General features: G+C 40.4%; 1 protein-coding gene across 6 annotated transcripts in view; it reads left to right on the plus strand.

Annotated features, from left to right (window-relative positions):
- LOC125461003 (fatty acyl-CoA reductase 1-like) overlaps positions 1-21,161 on the plus strand; it is a 176,851-nt gene that overhangs the window by 31,991 nt on the left and 123,699 nt on the right. The window lies entirely within an intron of this gene.

The raw sequence follows: 21,161 nt of genomic DNA on the forward strand, positions 1-21,161 counted from the left end.
TAATTTGCTAGCCTCATTCTCTAAGGGACTAACATTCACTTGAATTACTCTTTTTTTCGTTTTTAAATGCTAGCAGAAGCTCCTCATTTAATTCTCAAGTTATTTTTTTTTCTTACTCTGTTTCTCCTAATTTTTTTGTCATCCTTTCTGGATTTTACAATTAATGTCTAATCTTTTGATCTACCATTAAACTTTGCAGTACTGCTCACCTTTTCTTTCAATGGGTTCATGCATCGGCATTTTGTGAAGATGACAATTAAAGAACTATTTCCATATTCATCCCTTGGTTTGTAGGTAAAGACCCACTTTTAACTTGCTTAGTTAAGCTAGATGATACATCCCTCTTTATAGTCTTCCTTTCTTAATGGAACATGAAATATTAATTTACAGTAAATAAGTAAATAATGAGTTCTGTAAAATGCCTTTTCCATTCATCAATTTGGGTAGCACTGCAAATGACTACTGTGATTTTTCTCTCATATCTGTAAAGATGGAGAGAAATATAAACTGGGTGAGGGTCTAGGTAAGGGTTATCCAGTCCATCACTGGGGAGCCTGTGTCCTTTGGTTACAGGAGTGGAAGCGCCTGTGTTATGAAGATGCTTCGGGATTCCATGAATGTTTTTAGCCCTAATTCCAAAATGAGTTTAATTTTAGAAAAGAATAGCTACAGGGCAAAATAACTTTAGATATAACTTCACTGGCTGACTGATATCCCTTCAATCCACGTTGAAGTTATATGACATCTAAAGGTGTCAAAGAAACTTCAAACAGACTGGTGTGTCATCTTTTGTGACTACAAAGATGTAAAAGAGGCTGATGACCTCCTGCTCAACAGTAAACCACACCCTGCAAATTGTGTCCCAATCTGTGGACCCATTTTGTATACACAAGGACAGGGGTTAAAAACGTCAGTTTCAACTCTGCTGGGGTGTGCTCATGATCTGAACATTCTTGTTTGCACCACCCTGGGTTCATGCATCAGCATTTTGTGAAGATGACAATTAAAGAACTATTTCCATATTCATCCCTTGGTTTGTAGGTAAAGACCCTCTTTTAATCTGAATTCTGGAAGGCAACTAGCCAGAAACTGACAAAAGAGGAACAGTACAACAAAAGAAATCTCTTTCACACTGAATGCTGAAATTCAGTCTTGGTTGAAATAATCAGCAGTACAGAATCTTAATTAGTCTACAAGTCTAAGGACCATGATGCTAACTGTTCAACTACCAATGTCAACTTTACCAGTAAACTCCAGTGGTCCAAAGTGATTTGTGAACAGTTCAGAGACAGTGTACATTTTTTTTGGAAAAAAAACTTTTATCTGTTGGATTCAGATCTTATTTCTGATCTATTTATGTCTGCTACGTGAATGTTTTCTCTGGGGGTTGGTTAGCTAAGTCTGGTTTGCCATGCAGAGTATAAGCAAGATCATGGGTTCAATTCCTAGCTAAGGTTACTACAAAGGCCCTTCCTTCTTATTTGCTCCTCGGGCCTGAGAACTGTGGTGACTTCACTTCTCCTTTTCATGTGTGTAGTAGTTCTTAAATTCAGTCTTTTTGTTAGTTCAAGAAAACTTGGTGAAATTGGCTTTTTGCAGTACATAAAGTTTGTTTGGGTCTGGGAGAAATGTAAGCAAGGGAAGGGAGATGCTCTTGGAATAACTTTGTTGTGACCAACCGGGGGGATGGGTGAATAAAGAAGAGGAGCCAGTTTATCCCTCCTCAGTTAGGAGCTTTACGATTTAGGAATTAAAACAAATTAGAAATCCTCATGCAGGATCTGGGTATACTTGAGTCATTGTTTGGAAATGGGTGCTGGCATTGACAACAGCAGGACAGACTGGGAAATTTGCTCTACATATGACCTCGGGTGAGAAAGAGGCTGTTTATCCTATTGAACTTGCTTTGCCATTTAATAAGATCATGACTACCCTGTGTTTTGCCCTACCCCTGATAATCTTTGATTATATTGTTCTGTGTGAAAAATATTCTCATCATTGCAATGTCGTGTCTCAGAGAGATCTCCATTTTCTAGTACCCTGCACTTGTTTCGAGCACAGATTGTGAGGCTCAGTTGGCATCCGCTGTCTGAACAGTACCTGTTCAAAACCCCAGACATCAGCCTGCATGGAAATTTGTTTCTCAGTCCCCTCTGCTGACAGTTCTACGTGGGCATTGTCTGAAACAAGTAGCTCGGTAACGTGACCACTCAGCAGCTACAACGCACATAAATAATAAAAACCAAACAAACTGTGGATATAAATCAGGAACAAAAACAAAGTTGCTGGAAAAGCTCAGCAGGTCTGGCAGCATCTGCGGAGGAGAAAATAGAGTTAACGTTTCGTGTCCAGTGACCCTTCCTCAGAACTGTTTTGAGGAAGGGCCACCGGACCTGAAACGTTAACTCTGTTTCTCCTCCACAGATGCTGCCCGACCTGCTGAGCTTTTCCAGCAACTTTGTTTTTGCACATACATAACATTTGAGCATCATCCTTTATGTCTTGGAACATGGAAGTTGCCATCAAAGAGGCCATTAGGATGCCCCTACATTGCATATTGTTACCTTGATTCAGACACCTGTTGCTCAAGCCTCATAGTGCATATACTGTAGTAAATTGTATGTGTGGCTGCAGTGATGAGGAGCACTCTCTCTCCACACCAACCCTTTGCCAACCTGCAACCCCACAGTACCCAAGAAAGGCAGCATTGCATATAGGGATAATGGTGTGTATGTTTTATGACCAGGATGTGAAGTGAGCAGCTCCTGCAGCTTGTGTAAGCTCTGGGACCTTGGAAGGTGACTGCTACTTTGGTAGCTGAGATGAATCCATGCAGGCTACAGAAATCGTTTGCTTCTCACAGTGATTAGTGAGATTTGGTTCATAAGGTTGCATGATGTAGTTAAGAGTGCTTGTGGTTGTGATTTTTAGCTGACAAATAGGTCAATGTGTGAGGTTCTTACTCAGTATTTTGTGATAATAGATGTATTTCACCTGTACTGTGTGTGCGGGTATTTGATGCTATCGTCCTTTGAAATTGCACTGAGGTGAATAGTACTTACGACACTTTCTTCCTCTCTCCTCTATTTCCCCCCCCCCCCCCGTCCTTTTCCCTTCTCCTCACCTCTCCCTAATACCCGCTGCCTCACAGAATAAAATGTTCACTCTGGGTGGGGTGGCAGCCATTTTCATTTCCATAGTGCACTTGTTATTTGAATGAGAATGGATTGGAAAAAGCAGTTGTTTCATGGAGTAAGCCTTTAAGCTGTAGCCCTGGCAAAACACAATATGAAGGCAAAGCAGAGATGGTATGAGCGTCCAAGAAGGTAAAATGTCAGTGAGTGCCAAGAAAGCATGCAAAAAGAACTGAGATGCACTGTAGCCTGATCCATGATGTGGATGTTTGTCCCTTTGTGCAGCAGCATTATAATGATAAGTACCAGTGCACTCCAGGGTGCAGCACAGAAGTGCAGAATTTTATCATCAGTACGTTTGAGGAGTGCCATGATGATGCAGGGAGACTGGTAGGTATCTGATGACAACTTCTGTGGACAGGATGTCCCTGCCCATGGAGTGTACTATGAGATGTTGGAGATTACTGGCCAAAATGGAGGCCCAGAGGAGCAAACGGTGAGCTGAAGTAACCAGTTACCCGCTTAGACTTGTGACATGAATTGTTTGTTTATATTCATTGTTTGGGAGAACAGGGAACTGTACCTTATGCAATAAGATTAAGTACTAATGCCATGCTATTGCAGGCAAATGGATGCTGATAAGGTCTCTTGCTGCTCATTTTGCAAGATTCTTGCCTTGCTGTTTCAAATTTAGTAACAGAATTGGTCTGTTTTATCTTGACATCAAGAATCTCATTTTTCTGATCTGACCATATCTTTCCAATTGACTCATCACTGCCCATGTTGTTCAACAGCTCAGATGATTCCATCACTTACTACCTGTTCTGAATATTACACTTTGTCAGAATGATACTCTTTCCGACGCCTAATGTTGCCTGTTATTGTTCAGGATGGACATGGCCACCTCACTGTCTGACTTGGAAGCATGGTTCTGACTGATGAGTAACCAGACCCCTGACCTATCTCTGTGCAGCTCCTTGAATGACATACTGTGAATCCCCAGGCTGGTTGCCCTAGACCTGCAGGATCGACCGTGGCCTGCTCACTGGACTCTCGTGATACATTTAAACAGTGAGACATGACAGTTTAGTTAAAGCAGATGAGACATGTTTGCTATGTGAACTACTGGCTTATGCTGTAGGTATGAGATTGACACTGTATGTATGATACTGTACAGCAACAATTCCTACTCCTTGACTAAATATTGCTGGTAACCAAGACAAGCTGGCTGACTTTGTGCCTGTGCTAAAAGGCAAGGCAAGGCACGGCACAATCGTTGTGAACCTGTTATGTTCTGAATGATGCAGTAAGGCAAGGCAAGGCAAAGATGCTGTGAGCATCTAAATAGGTGCGCAGTGAGTGACAACCAAGACAGCATGCTCAAAGCTTTGAGGTTCCCCTTTTTCAGTCTATGAAATGGGTCCCCATGTATAAGTGGCCTGGCAACAGCATTACAATACAAGGTGCACATGATCTCCAAATTGAAGTAGTGAACTGTATTTTAAATGAGTTGAAGATTTGCTGTGAAGATATATGCGGGTGTGGTATGTCCAATGCCACACTCTTTGGATTTAAATTGCTGTGTTCTTGGCCCATTAAGCGTACCTTGAGATGTTGGGGACCATCAGCAAAGATGGAGGCCCAGAGGAACAAAGAGCAAGCTGGAGGCACATGCTCTGAAATCCACGCCAAAAATTGTCACCAGCTTCTCTCTGACTTGTGGTGCAATAGCAAACTGCATATCAGTGAGATGATAATAGGTAGTAATGAAATACCAAAGCATACAAATGGATCTCTGGGTGCTCACTAGTGAGATTCTCACCTTGTTAGTCGAACTTTGGATGCAAATTTGGACATTTTTCTGAACTTCAAGAGTTTCATTTTCCTGAATTCGTCATATTTTCTCAACTGACTTGTCATTGTACACACCATTCAGGGGCTGGGAAAATTCAGCACATTGATAGGTTGTGAGTGGGCAAATATCTGGCAAATAGATGTGAACATTTCCATTGACCAAAAGAATGTACATTCCTTGCAGATCTTTAAGATGCAAAGGAATTTGGGTGCTCTCGTTCCATTGGACTCATATTTGCAATGGACAGGTTGACTAATGAAGATAACTTGGAGCAGGCTAGGCTTGTATCCACTGGAATTTAGAAAAGTAAGAAATCATTTGATTGAAACTTATAAGACCTTGATGGGTCCTGACAGGATGGATGTGGAAAGGACGTTTCCCCTTGTGACAGAATCTAGGGGTCCCGTTTTAAAAGTAGGCAGCCATGCATTCAAGACTGAGATGAGGAGATTTTTCTTCTCTCTGAGGATTGTGAGTCTTTGCAACACCTCTTCCAGATAAGGCAGACTCCTGGAAGATATTTGTGGAAGAGGTAGGTAGATTTTTGATGAGCAAGGAGTGAAAGGTAATTGGGGTAGGTGAGAATGTGGAGTAATTAAATCAGCCATCATTTTATTGAATGGTGGAGTAGGCTTAAAGAATTGAGTAGCATACTGATACTCCTAATTTGTCTGTTCATATGTAAGTACTAAGTGTTTAATGCAGTAACTGTAATAGTACTGCATGGTCAGTAAGGCAGTAACTATATTGATTTGGCACAGTCTGTAATGCTCTCATGCTGTGTAAAATGATTTAATTCTGACGGATTTGGTGCAGTTTGCAATAATGTTGGTCCAGAGTGCATTCTTTTGCAATGACTAATCAGAGTGCAGCCTATACTGCTATACCAGTGAGATACAGTGCAGCCTTTCATGATGTGACCATAATGTGTATATTGCTATTTGCTTATTACTGTAGTGGTCGCATAAGGAATGCATACTGCACGATATGTTTGACCCCAGCAGGCAAGGAAGATGCGGTCGAGTGAGGGAGCCTTGGCTGTCAAGAGAGGTTGAATGACTAGTTAAGAGGAAGAAGGATGCTTATATAAGGTTTAGGAAACAAGGATCGGAAAAGGCTTTAGAGGGATACAAGTTAACCAGGAAGGAGCTGAAGAAAGGGTTTAAGGGAGCATGAGAAAATCTTGGCAACCCCAAGGCTTTTTACACGTATGTGAGGAATAAGAGAATGACCAGAGAAAAGGTAGCGCTGAAGAAGGATTGTAAAAGGAATTTGTGCATGGAACGTAAAGACATAGGAGAGGTCCTTAATGAATACTTTTCTTCAGTATTTAAAACCTGAACAGGCTGGTAGGCTAGAGGAGGTGGATGTTAGTAAGGAAGGTTTATGAGGAATTTTGAGGAACCTGAAGATAGATTTATCCAAAGATTCTGTGGGAAGCAAGGGAAGAGATCTCAGAGCCTTTGGTGATGATCTTCTCGTCCTCACTGTCCATGGGTATATTGGCGGAAGATTGGAGAGTGGCAAACGGCATTCCCTTGTTCAAAAAAGGGGAATAGGGATAACTTCAGAAATTACAGGCCAGTTAGTCTTACTTCACCGCTGGGCAAATTATTGGAAAGTGCTCTGAGAGATAGCATTTATGATCACTTGGAAAGGCACAGTTTGATTCGTGATAGCATGGATTTGTGAGGAGTAGATCATGCCTCACCCACCTTATTGTATTCTTTGAAGAGGTGACCAAACACATGGATGAAAGTAGGACATAGAACATAGAACATTACAGCACAGTACAGGCCCTTCAGCCCTCGATGTTGTGCCGACCTGTCATACCAATCTGAAGTCCGTTTAACCTACACTATTCCATGTACGTCCATAAGCTTGTCCAATGACGACTTAAATGTACTTAAAGTTGGCGGATCTACTACCGTTGCAGGCAAAGCGTTCCATACCTTTACTACTTTCTCAGTAAAGAAACTACCTCCGACATCTGTCCTATATCTTTCACCCCTCAATTTAAAGCTATGCCCCCTTGTGCTTGCCATCACCATCCTAGGAAAAAGGCTCTCTCTATCCACCCTATCTAACCCTCTGATTATTTTATATGCCTCCATTAAGTCACCTCTCAACCTTCTCTCTAATGAAAACAGCCTCAAGTCCCTCAGCCTTTCCTCGTAAGACCTTCCCTCCATACTAGGCAACATCCTAGTAAATCTTTTCTGCACCCTTTCCAAAGCTTCCACATCCTTCTTATAATGCGGTGACCAGAACTGTACACAATACTCCAAGTGCGTTTTGTACAGCTGCAGCATAACCTCATGGTTCCGGAACTCGATCCCTCTATTAATAAAATCTAAAACACTGTATGCCTTCTTAACAGCCCTGTCAACCTGGGTGGTAACTTTCAAGGATCTGTGTACATGGACACAGAGATCTCTTACCATTAGCCCAATACTTTGCATTCCGGTTACCCCTACCGAAGTGCATCACCTCACACTTGTCCGCATTAAACTCCGTTTGCCACCTCTCAGCCCAGCTTTGCAGCTTATCTATGTCTATCTGTAACCTACAACATCCTTCGTCACTATCCACGACCTTGCTGTCGTCTGCAAATTTACTAACCCATCCTTTTATGCCCTCATCTAGGTCATTTATAAAAATGACAAACAGCTGTGGACCCAACACTGACCCTTGCGGTACACCACTAGTAACTGGTCTCTAGGATGAACATTTCCCATCAACTTCTACCCTCTGTCTTCTTTCAGCAAGACAATTTCTGATCTAAACTGCTATATCTCCCACAATCCCATTCCTCTGCATTTTATACAATAGCCTACTGTGGGGAAATTTATCGAATGCCTTGCTGAAATCCATATACACCACATCAACCGGTTTACTCTCATCTACCTGTTTGGTCACCTTCTCAAAGAACTCAATAAGGTTTGTGAGGCACAACCTACCCTTCACAAAACCGTGCTCACTATCCCTTACCAAACTATTCTTTTCTAGATGATTATAAATCCTATCTCTTATAACGTTTTCCAACGCTTTACAGACCAGTGAGCCTTACTTCACTTGTTGGTAATTACCAGGGTTGTCTCTACTCCCCTTCTTGAACAGGGGAACCACATTTGCTATCCTCCAGTCGTCTGGCACTATTCCTGTAGACAATGACGAGTTAAAGATCAATGCCAAAGGCTTGGCAATCATCTCCCTGGCTTCCCAGAGGATCCTAGGATAAATCCCATCCGGCCCAGGAGACTTATCTATCTTCACCCTCTGAAGGATTTCTAATACCTCTTCCTTGTGAACCTTAATCCCGCCTAGTCTAGTAGCCTGTATCTTAGTATTCTCCTCGACAACATTGTCGTTTTCTAGAGTGAATACTGTCAAAAAATATTCATTTAGAGCTTCCCCTATCTCCTCTGACTCCACACACAACTTCCCACTACTATCCTTGATTGGCCCTAATCTTACCCTCGCCATTCTTTTATTCCTGATATACCTATAGAAAGCCTTAGAGTTTACTCTGATCCTACCTGCCAACAACTTCTCATGTCTCCTCCTGGCTCTTCTGAGCTCTCTCTTTAGGCCTTTCCTGGTACCTTGTAACCCTCAAGCACCCTAACTGAGCCTTCACATCTCATCCTAACATAAGCCTTCTCTTCCTCTTGACCAGAGATTCCACTTCCTTCGTAAACCACGGCTCCCGCACTCTACAGCTTCCACCCTGCCTGACAGGTACATACTTATCTTGGACACACAGGAGCTTTTCCTGAATAAGCTCCATATTTCTAATGTGCCCATCCCCTGCAGTTTCCTTCCCCATCCTATGCTCCCTAAATGTTGCCTAATCTCATCATAATTGCCTTTCCCCCAGCTATAACTCTTGCCCAGTGGTATACACCTATCCCTTTCCATCACTAAAGTAAACATAACAGAATTGTGATCGCTATCACCAAAGTGCTCACCTACTTCCAAATCTAACACCTGGCCAGGCTCATTACCCAGTACCAAATCTAATGTGGCTTCGTCCCTTGTTGGCCTGTCTACATACTTTGTCAGGAAGCCCTCCTGCACACACTGGACAAAAACTGACCCATCTATAGTACTTGAACTATAGTGTTCCCAGTCAATATTTGGAAAGTTGAAGTTCCCCATGACAACTACCCTGTCTCTCTCACTCCTATCGAGAATCATCTTTGCTATCCTTTCCTCTACATCTCTGGAACTATTTGGAGGCCTATAGAAAACGCCCAACAGGGTGACCTCTCCTTTCCTGTTTCTAACCTCAGCCCATACTACTTCAGTTGACGAGTCCTCAAACATCCTTTCTGTAACTGTAATACTGTCCTTGACCAACAATGCTACACCTCTTTCCCCACCCCCCCCCCCCCCCTGCTTTTACCATCTTCTCTGTTCTTACTGAAACATCTAAATTCTGGAACCTGCAACAACCATTCCTGTCCCTGCTCTATCCACGTCTCCGAAATGGCCACAACATCGAAGTCCCAGGTACCAACCCATGCTGCAAGTTCACCCACCTTATTCTGGATGCTTCTGGCGTTGAAGTAGACACACTTCAAACCAACTTCTTGCTTGCAGAGAAGTGGATGTGGTATACGTACAGACTTAGGTAAGGCATTTGATAGGATTCCCCATGGTAGGCTCTTGCAGAAAGTAAGGAGGCATGGGATGGGGGAAGTATGGCAGATTGGATTCAGAATTGGCTGACCCTTAGAAGACAAAGGGTGGTAGTGGACAGAAAGTATTCAACATGGTGCTCAGTTACAAAAGGTGTACCACAAGGATCTATTCTGGGCCCACTTCTGTTTGTGATTTTTGTAAATGATTTGGATGTAGGAGTGGAAGGGTGGATTAGTAAGTTCACTGATGATACGAAGGTGTGTCGAGTTGCGGATAGTGCGGAGGGCTGTTCTAGGTTACAAAGGGACATTGATAGGATGCAGAGCTGGGCTGAGAGGTGGCAGATAGAGTTTAAAAGTGTGAGGTGATTCATTTTGGAAGGACAGACTTGAAAGCAGAATACAGGGTTAATGGAAAGATTCTTGGCAGTGTCGAGGAGCAGAGGGATCTTAGTAGCTCATGCCCATAGTTCCCTGAAAGCTTCCATCCAGGTGGATAAAGTTGTTAAGAAGGCGCATGGTGTGTTAGCTTTCATTAATAGACGGGTTGAGTTTAAGAGGTGTGAAGTTATGCTCCAGCTGTACAAAAGCCTTGTTTGGCCACATCTGGAGTATTGTGTCCAGTTCTGGCCACCTCATTACAGGAAAGATGTGGCAGCATTGGAAAAGGTGCAGAGAAGATTTACCAGGATGTTGCCTGGAATGGAGGGAAGGCCTTACAAGGAAAGGCTGACAGAGCTAGAGCTTTTCTCTTTAGAACGACGAAGGACGAGAGGTGACTTGATAGAGGTGTACAAAATGATCAGAGGTATAGATAGAATGGACAGTCAGAGACCTTTTCCTGGGGTGGAGGTAGCTGTTATGAGGGGGCATAGTTTTAAAGTGAGTGGAGGCAGATATAGGGATGATGTCAGAGGTAGGTTCTTTACGCAGACTGCTAGGGGCGTGGAATGCATTGCCAGAGAGGGTAGTGGAGTCAGCCTCATTAGGGGCATTTAAGTGGCTATTAGATAGGCTTATGGATTTTAGTATAAGTTAGGGGTGGAGGTTAGATAGACCTTAGGTTGATGATAAAAGGGTGATGCCTAGATTCTGTCTTTTGACATAATAATTGGTCTGGTACTTGCGTAGTACATATTAGTTGACCCTTATTCCATAGTATATTTTGGTCATTGGACACTGAACCCAGTACAGGAAGTGGAATGAATATTTTACATCTGTGAAATAGTGACCTATGAAACCTGACAACAGTTCAGGCAAGTGCAATTTTTGAAATTTACTTATTTTCTAGATACTGTGAAGTTAACTGCACATAATGATTACTGCTTAATCAAGAACAAAAGTGATAAAATCTGTAAATTATATCCAGTCACTACGTTTATTCTATATGCTCCAAATAATAAGCAATACAGATTATTTTTGAGATTTTTTTTAGCATTAGTTACATCTTACGCTGATCATCTCAACAATTGCTCACCCTCTGTTACTGTAATAACTCAACAGCTGTTGGCATGCAGTGTTAAGAATGGGAATTATCAATTCACCCAAGCTTTCCACACCAAAATCCACACGTTATGCCCTCCTAATAGAAAAAGTTTACAACATCTGTTTCATGAACATTCACAAGTGTTTTTCACTGCACTGGCACCAAGCTTATTGGAAGATTTGTAAAATTTCAGCTTCAGCGATCAGTAATAAAATATTAATCAGTCATTCGTTCCTTAATTTCAACAGTTATAAAATTTTGCAGTTCGCTAGTAGTAAGTACAAATAAAATTTGAGTACTGATGCTGAAGCTACTGAATAGATATGCACAAAACTCTTTTATGATCTTCATTTATAGTTTCATCATAATTTTGTGTTATCACATTCTCCCAGCCAACCAAGAAAATGTATGGAATTTAAAAATATTTTCAGAAAAGGCAGCCTCCTGTTGAAAAAGGGAGTTTGCCATGCCATAAACTAAAATATTATTTTTCAAATTAATCCAATAAAAAAGGAGTTAATTGAAAGAACACCTTTTTTAATTTTTGATTTAAATTAATGTACATGAGGCAATGGGTATCGAACTAAAAATCCATGATCATAGAATAAGTATTTTATTTATAAATAGCCACTGTAGAATAAACTCCATTAATTTTGCTTTTCCCATTTTGATCTTAAGTGTACAAATGAAGCCTTGTGATCCTTCACTTTATGTGGTATATTGGTCATAATCATACTGGAAATAATCTTTCAGAAGGTATTATCACAAATGAAGAATGTGCATTCAGATAAGTCCAAAATATATAACTTGGACCTTCAGATTTGTTTGCGTTTTTTTTTGCAATTTATCACTTTTATCAATCACTAATGAAAACCCCATATTGCAAAATATTCTGCCCAAATATACAACAACACTTTGTATCAGGCAAATTGGCTATCACATTGTACCTTGGTTTTCTTAATCAGGTCATAGCTACGTACTGAAATATTGCAATAACTTAGTATTTGATACTGTATGGGACTTATTTAAAATGCTTTGCAAGAATTATATCCTACACTGGCCGCATTGAAAAAGGCACAAAGGTTTTTCTTTTGAGGGTAATTTATAACTATTGCATTCTTTATATTTTATTATTTTATATATCACATAACAGATTGTAAACTCCCTGAATCCAGGAGCTACAATAAAATGACACTACCTTTCACAAGTTCCAAACCTATTTTCCCAACTTAAATTTTTGCTGTCTTGTAATTGATATCTTAACCAAGTAATACATGATTATCTTCACCAAAGAAAATTAGGTTTCCTGAGTACTTTACACAGTATTTGCACCCATCGGCATTCACCTCTAATAAAACAAACAGGTGAAAATCTTGCACATGAGCTAACACAAAACAAGAACCTTCAGCACAGTCATTCCTGGAAACAGTCGATATGCTCACCCTTAGAGGAAAAATCCTTTGATAAAACTTGTAAAACGATTGGCAATCTGCCCACATAAATTTACTGATTGATTTAGTGACAGACTGATCACAAGGTATAAATCAAATAAAGTACCAGTGATGTAATTTAATAAACATTGAGTATCTCATTGCTCTACCACCCCAAGTCTGTAACTACTCGTTTCTTATGCTTTCATTTCAGTTCATCTTGTTTATGTTATGCACTCTCTTTCTTTTTTTACTTCCATTTCTTCATATTTGCTGTTGCAGCCAGTTTACGTGGTTATAAATCTACAAATGTACAGCTCATTTATGGTGCTGCAGGTGATACTGGTGTTTCCACCGTGACTGCTCTACCTCCCAATCCTGCAGTATGTCTTAGTACCTCCTATCTGCTTCCTGCTTCTCTGTGTGTAGCAGCAAGATCCCTTGAATAAGGTGCTGTATTGCATGAAACCAGCTAAACGGTATCAAACTCACAATTTCGCCTTTGGTAGCTTAAGTGAAAGTATATGGTAAATGTGAAAATAAGCATGTATTACAGTCAGATAATTCAGACTAAAGCAGGTAGCAAAGAATTCTTAGAACATTAACCCAATTTTTAATCCTTTCTGCTGAGGAAGTACTTGTACTGCTTCCTCATTTAGAATTTCTTTCATCAAATGATGGCAACTCAATTCTTCTTTAAGGAGAACAATAAAAATGTCTGCCCATCATTAGGTACTGGACCTTTTGGCACATACCTTTGCAAAACAACATCTGATCTTGCAAGCCACGTCCCACAGAAGCTAACAGTCAATTTCACTTAGACTCAAGAGGTTCTGTTATCAAAAGAGTCAATTTATTTTATATTTTGCACATCCATTTGTAAATTGAATTCTGTGCCTTTTTATCTACAAAGTAAATTAGGACACAGTTAACCTTCACCCCTCATATCAGTCATTTGATGCAGCTATTCTCAGACTGGCACAATATTTGGAATTGTCTGAAAAAGAGCTCTGAAAGTGACTTTTTTTTCTACAGTTCTAATTTGTGATAATTTGATTCATTTTTGGTAAAATTGTTATTCTGTTCTGTGTCCTAAGTAGATATTTCATTTAGAATATTAAATGGGCAGGAAATTTGTTGATTGAAATGTCAAAGTAAATACAGCAACACAAGCAAACGTGGACCATAAAATACCATCTCAATTTAACCTTCATTTTTCTCTGAATTTTTCGGTCTGGATTTTTCAAAGTTTAAGTGTTGTCAGAAAAGCATTTGCCCAAAACTATATATGATATTATTCTGAAGAGAACATGACTTGAGAGTCAACTGTAATTTGTTTGCACTTACTTTTCCCCTGGGATGTGAACTTTGAGATGAAGGTGGCCCAGTCATGTAATGATTATTATGCTGCACCATAGTCCATCAGTTACAGGTTAATTCTAGCACATTGAGAAATTGAATTCCATAAGTTTGTTACCAGGCAAAAGTCAAGTCAGAAAATTGCCAGATGCTCATAAGTAAACAATTATTAAATCATTGCCTTTCAGAGAGGAGAGTTTATTGCCCCTACCAGGTTTGGCCGATGTGTACGCCTGCTGCCACACTATTTGGTGAATCTCTGGGTAATCTCATTCATCTTTTGTAACCAGGACTTACACTCCGTATAGTTAGTCACAGATGTTTTGAGTTGAGGAAGAGTCATAAAGGACTTAAAACATTAACTCTGTTTCTCTCTCCATAGATGGTGCCAGATCTTCTGTGTTTCTCCAGCACTTTCTATAATTTTAATTTCAGATTTCCAGCATCTGCAGTGCTTTGCTTTTATTTACCCATAGAAAAGGATGGAAATGTTTTGCTTCTGGCACCTGCTGCAGAGCAGCATTGGCAGAAGTTAACGACAATTAAAAAGATGGTGGAGAGTTAAGGTAGTGAAGCAAGAAACAGTCACAACTAGGTGACAGATAATTAGAAGAATGAATTTAACATTCATTCATGTACAAGCAAAAATAATGCACTTGTGGGTCGAACATTTCACTGACAAGAGTTGTTGAAGAAAGATTCGAAGATGAGGAAATCTTTACCATATACTAGATTCATTTTTATAGGAACAACAAAGTATGCTGTGCAGAACTAAAGGTAAAGAAAACATAAAATCACTAAAGAAACATGGGACCTACTTTTTGTAAAACATTTTTCATTACCACTGAATGTCTCAGGCATATGAAATACTTCTGAAGAGCAGTCAGTATTGTAATGGAGTGAGTACAACAGCCAATATGTGCACAGCAAATTCCGCACCCAGCAATGTGATTATGTTCATGTATTCACGATAGCTCCCCTCCTCTGTTGAAATAGTGCCAAAAATCTTTTACATCCACTCGAACAAGCACCTGGGAGCTCTGTTTAAAATTTAATCTGGAAGACTGTAGAGCGAAGCCTTCATTTTTGTGTTCAAGCTCTGTATTAAATCTTTCAGTAGTCAGTTAGATTGGACTTATCTCACATTGTACTCCATGTCTCAAGCTATACTGTGCCTGGGAAGCTTTGTTTTCCCATCCAGAATGCTAGCACTCAGTCAATGTCCAAGAAGTGAGTCATTGATGTTAATTTACGATTCTTTGATCGTCAAGAACAACATTCTGAGAAACACTACTTGTCAATATATTTTTTCATTTTTTTCATAGTCACTGCTAATCTGAAAATAGTCTAGATGGTTGCAGCTGATGCACTCCATATAATTAGTTGTTTAATTTCATTAAATTGCAGATTATTTTCCTCATCCATTTATACTCCTCAGATGTTTATGATAATGGAATCGTGCTAATGAGGTACAGTTCATAAGTAGACCCATGATAATTTTTTGTTTTTGCACATAATGAATAATTGATTAAAGTCAAAATGTTCTCTCCTTTATTCCCTAATAATAAAATCAGTATAAACATTCTCCATTTTGCAATATCTTCTGAAGCAAATTAAACATGTGTAAATAAATCTTAAAAATCTATCTCTCTTTAACAACATTGACATACAAATAACCTGAGAACGGAAAGAGAATAAACATGGCTATTTGTACTTTCAAATTTTTCACCATGGTATTTGATGGTAGTCGTGCTCCTTGTATTTTCTACTGCAGAATTCCATTATATAATGTGTACTGATCATTCTGTAACCCATTACCTCCATGTTGTCAATCTTGTTCACATATTCTCTGCAACTGAAATTAATTAAGAGTCCCATTGTACTAACACAACAATTCCTTCATGTTGCACTACGCTCAATAAGAGATATTCAGAGCAAGGAGTCTAGCCTTATCCACTCAGATATTTCATAGCATTTTATTCATTCATTTATGGGATATGGGCTCTGTGGATAGACAAACATTTATTACCCATACCTATTTGTCCTTGAGAAGATGGTGGTGACCTCCTTTTGATGTAGGTATACCTATAAAGTTGTTAGGGAGAGAGTTCCAGGATTTTGCACCCAGTGACAGTGAAGGAAGGGTGAAATAGTCCGAGTAAGGATAGTGTTTGTCTTGGAAAAGGCTTAACAGGAGGTGTATTCCCATGTATCTGCTGCCGGAGGTGTTGCCTAAGGAGCTTTCTGCACGACATATTGTTGATGGTACAGAATGCTGCAACTATGTGTTGGTGATGGAGGAAGTGATTGACATTGCTTTCATAAACAGTCAAGAAGGCTACTTTGTTCTGGATGCTGTCAAGCTTCATAAGTGTTGTTGGAGCTGTATTCATTCATGCAAGCGGAGAGTATTGTGCCATGCTCCTGACTTGTGCCTTGTGTAAGATGGCTTTGGGCAGTCAAGAGGTGAGTTAATCGCTACAGGATTCCTAGACTCTTATCTGCCCTTGTAGCTACAGTATTTACGTGGCTATCCAATTCAGTTTCTAATCAGCGATAGCCCCTAGCGTGTTGGTAGTGGGAGGTTCAGTGATGGTGACACCATTGAATGTCAAGGGGTTGGGGGTGGGGATTGTCTCTTAATGCAGATGGTCATTGTCTGGCATTTCTATGGCATGTTACTTGCTCAAGCCTAGAGTGTTCAGCTCAAGCCTGGAAATTGTCGAAGACTTGCTCCATTTCGACATGGACTGCAGTAATTGAAGTAACAGGAATGGTACTGAAAATTGTTTAGCTGACATATTCAGCTAACATTCCTACTCTAACCAGTCTTTAGTGAAGCAGCTAAAGATGGTTGGACCAAGGACACTACTCTGAGGAACTCCTGCAGAGATGTCTTGGAACTGTGATCATTGATTTCCAAAAACCTGAAGCATTCTGTTTGTGCCAGGCATGTCTGTAACCAGGGGAGAGTTTTACCTCTGATTTCCGTTAACTCTAATTTTGCTCAGATTCCTTAATGCCATACATGTTGAGGGCTGCCACTGTCACCACACCTCCAGAATTCAGCTCCTTTGTCCGTCTTTGAGCCAAGGTAGTCCTGAGGTCAGGATCTGAGTGACCTTGCCGGAACCCAAACTAAGTGTCCAAAGACAGAGTATTATTAAGTAAATAGTGGGTGATTACACGTTTGATAACCCATACCATTGCTTTTCTGATGATCAAAAGTAGACTGATGGATGTAATAATTGTTTGGGTTGCACCCATCCTGTTTTTTATGTACAGGATATACTTGAACAATTCTCTATATTGTTGTGTAGATGCCAGTATTATAGCTGTACTGGAAGAGCTTGGCTAGGGGTGCAACAAATTCTGGAGCACAGGTCTTCAATACAGTTGCTGGTATACTGTCAGGAGCCATAAACTTGAAAATGTAAAATAAAATTTGATTGAAGTGAAAAGGAAACGGGACTCTAAAAGCACGACAGTCGCAGTATCACTGGGCATTTATATACCCTGCTTCATACATATTTACTTTTGTGCATTTTTGCAATGATAGTTGTTTATTTCAGATCACAGCTGATCACCTTCTATGTATTCATTTGATCTGACAATTATGGCTGTGTCACAATATCCCACTAGTAGCATCACAGACCCAGCTGAATTTTATGAAACTTGTACTGTTGCTTTAAGTACTGATATTACAAGTGAGGAAATTCTGAAGTCTGTTAAAAGTTAATTCCAGGTGGTGGTGGTGTGCATTTTGGTGGCTGCACACTTTTGACACTGAGTTCAGGAAAATCAATTAAGCATGACTTTTATTTTCCCTCTTTATAACTGAGTCCTTACATTGGTAAACTTTCAGTGGAATTGTTCATGATGAACAGGCAATGTTCTGGGGACCTGGGTTCAAACCCCATCTGGCAGATGGTGGAATTTGAATTCAATAATAATCTGGCAATAAGAGTTTAATGATGACCATGAAATCATTACTGATTGTTGGAAAACACATCTGGTTCACTAATGGTCTGCAGGGAAGGAAATCTGCTATTATGTGGTTGGGCCTACATGTGACTCCAGACACACCACAATGTTGTTGACTCTTAACTACCCTCTGGGCATATAGGGATGGGCAATAAAATGTTGGTCTGGCCATTTGGGTGTGTGTGTGTGTGTGTGTGTGTGTGTGTGTGTGTGTGTGTTTGTTTGATAGCTTCATGTAGCACTGTGAACTACGACTCAGGAATTAATCAAAACTTCTTGTGGAAGAAAGGGAGCAAAACTTAGTTTAGGCTGCAGTGATTGTAATGAGATTAGCCAGGAGGACTGTGTACAATATGAGTTCCGTGATTGGCACTGACAGATAAGACAGGAGTGTCAGACATCCTGTTCACTCTGAGAGCTGGCTGCGGGAAGCTGGATCAGTAAAAAGCACTCTCCACATGTAAATAAAGGATGTCTTGGTGATGGGATACTGGCCTTTGTGGAGTTATTTCAAAACAACTCTGGTTTCACATATTATGAGTTTTTTTTTGTATTTTTTAATGCTGCAATATGGGTTAAAGAAATCAGCAGTTTAACCTGGAAAATTGTTTGATAACAGAATGGAATCTCTGCAGCAGATGGCAGGTTTTCCTCCCAAACTGTTTTAATGCTCCTCCTAGCAATTGTGTACATGTTGATGTATAATGGGTGGCACGGGGCATCTTGCATTTTCAGCCATCACAGAGAAAATAAGAAACAAAAAACTACATGTTAATTTTTATGAAAAAGCACAACTCAAATGTTATTTGTACTGTTGTAGATTGGCATTAATGGAATGCTAGGATTTGTAATTTGAGAGTAGCATTCAACATGGCATGAAAATTAGTTTCACATTTGTAAGTAGAGTGAGGTTATCTACTTTACATTTAAATTCTTGTGATTATTTCATCTGCATGTTGTTTGTTCAGACAGTTGAGCTGCTTCAGTTATGGGAATAAACAGAATGACTTTTCTTACAGCCCAGGACAAATCACGTGGTTTCCATAGCCACGATATTTCCGTACACTTACTTGTGTATATGGGGACTGCTCAATAATGCCAAACACGCCAGCCTAAAATGTAAACCTGCTATGAATTAATGTAATCACGCCGTGCTGTAATTCAGGACTGACGGCCGATTCTAAGTTTCAGCGTGCTGCGTTCTGTAAATGCTGCTTGGGCAGTCCTTGCTGAGCTGATCTTCAGCAAAGCTTATTCTCTGAGATTCTGCCAATTGTTTCCACGTTGTGCATTTAAGTATTCAGAACATCAGAGGTGGGAATAATCCTGCTAACATATATGCCAAAGTGCCATCCGATGTCGGAGATGATGATTTAACTGTTTCGCTGGCTCTGATTGCACAATAGTTTTGTTCAGTGTCTGCTATTCAGTTTCCTGGTAATGTTGCTTTTGTCCCTAATTTCAATTTTTGCAGTCCTTCTGAGATTTTCATGGAACTGCTATAGTTTGTTGTAGAATGCTGTAGATACTGCAGCAAGTGGCATGTGGAATGTACTACATTCAAACCTTGGTGTTACTACTGACGAGTTTAAAATAAGAACAAAAGCTGGTCGATTTACGAAAAATTATGCCATCATTATAATGTTGAGAGCATAAATCTTATCATCCTCCCCAAGTTAGCATGAGAGAGGCACATATGTGGGTGTCCCTTTCAGGCAGAAGAAGCTGCTCAAATGTTGCAGTAATTACATCTCACAACTCCAAGGGCTGATCGCCAACCAAAAAGCATCCTGATGCAAAAGATCTCAGCCTGGCCCTCTCTTAAAGGGCCAGCTTGAGATGAAGTAATTGAGAAGAACATTTGCAATTGAGAAGTTTCTGAAAATACTCTAGAGTGTGTTCTGAAAGTGTTGTAGTGCATTCCTAGATTTGGAGTGTGTGTATAGAGGGCTGTGTTTGCAGCGCATCTGCATTTGCATGATGACAGGTGGAGTGATCAGAAGCTGCAGGGGGAGCAAGCTCTGAGTGTTACCCTCTGTCAAGTTGCTGGATCAGAAAGTTGTTGTCAGGCCAGCCAATGGACCCAGCACCTTTTGGAATGCATTGCCCAGCAGGGTTATCCTATACACCACCTCGCCATCCACTAGGTCCTCTGCAGCAAGACTTCTTCTGGTGAGCTGGAACAGGAATCATTCTTTTCCTTTGGCAGGGCTGTAATCTATTGATGCCCAGTGACTCACCATTTGCTTATCACAACTCTGTACTAGCCTGTCCAGGATGTGAAGTTGCTGGTTGCTGCCCAATCAAGGGATATAGTGTTATTCTGTCTTCTCTTGAGATTGAGCAGGTGACCCTTCTCGGATGAGAAAGTCAAAAAAGGAAGGTTAGAGTGACGGAAGGGATTTTGGTGAGAAGGTGTGATCTTAGTATCTTGACCATCGTGTCAGATGGCAAAATGAGGGTGAGCATAGAGTTAGGAACAAGTGAGAGTCCGGAACATGTTGTTACCCTCATCATTCTCATCTTCCATTGTGTGGGTTCTGTTGCAGCTGAACCTTTAATCAGAGAGCCATGTCTGTACTGCTGAGCAGGAGATTACTGCAGTTTTGTCTCCAAACAGGTTTTCACTGCTCATTTCTGTGTGTTTCAGCTTGCTCTGCAAGGGAAATGAAAAAGTATGTCTATGATTATGATTAAATAATCTGCTTGTCATGGCTGAATGATTGGCAGTGGGTGGAGGCAGTGAGAGATGGTTCTGAGGATAGAGGTAGATGGATAGTTGACCTGAGTCCAGTGAGTCAGGTTCTGTGCTTGGGCGATTAATGGGCTAATTAGTGGTTGGTAGAGTGATATGTAGGACATGTCATGAAGATGCGTTCCCTGTCTTGGCCACCCATGCACTTCATTAGATCTCCTGTGGCCTTGTTGCTAATCTTTGAGCCCAGATGCTGGGATTTGATCTCCCTGATTTACGTAGTGTCTTGCCCCTTTGTGGGTGTTCCCTCTGGACCTTCTAGCCCCAGTAGAACAATGTCATCTATCATTCTGTCTTCCTGTATCACTCAGGGCTCCTGTGTTGTATCTATTGCTGTACTTTTTTTTTCTTCTTTCTTCAGGGGTTCTCTGTGAAAGCTTCCTGAGGGTAATTTTTGAGAGCAATTTTTCTTTCCCACTAAGTCCTTTATTTGGAGAAAATTGGCTGTTAACCTTCTCCATGTATTTTTTAAGGGTTTTCTTCTTTTAAAGATTAAGATAGCACAAATACCC

This window comes from Stegostoma tigrinum, chromosome 18 (assembly GCF_030684315.1).
Source record: "Stegostoma tigrinum isolate sSteTig4 chromosome 18, sSteTig4.hap1, whole genome shotgun sequence".
Taxonomy (NCBI): Eukaryota; Metazoa; Chordata; class Chondrichthyes; order Orectolobiformes; family Stegostomatidae; genus Stegostoma; species Stegostoma tigrinum.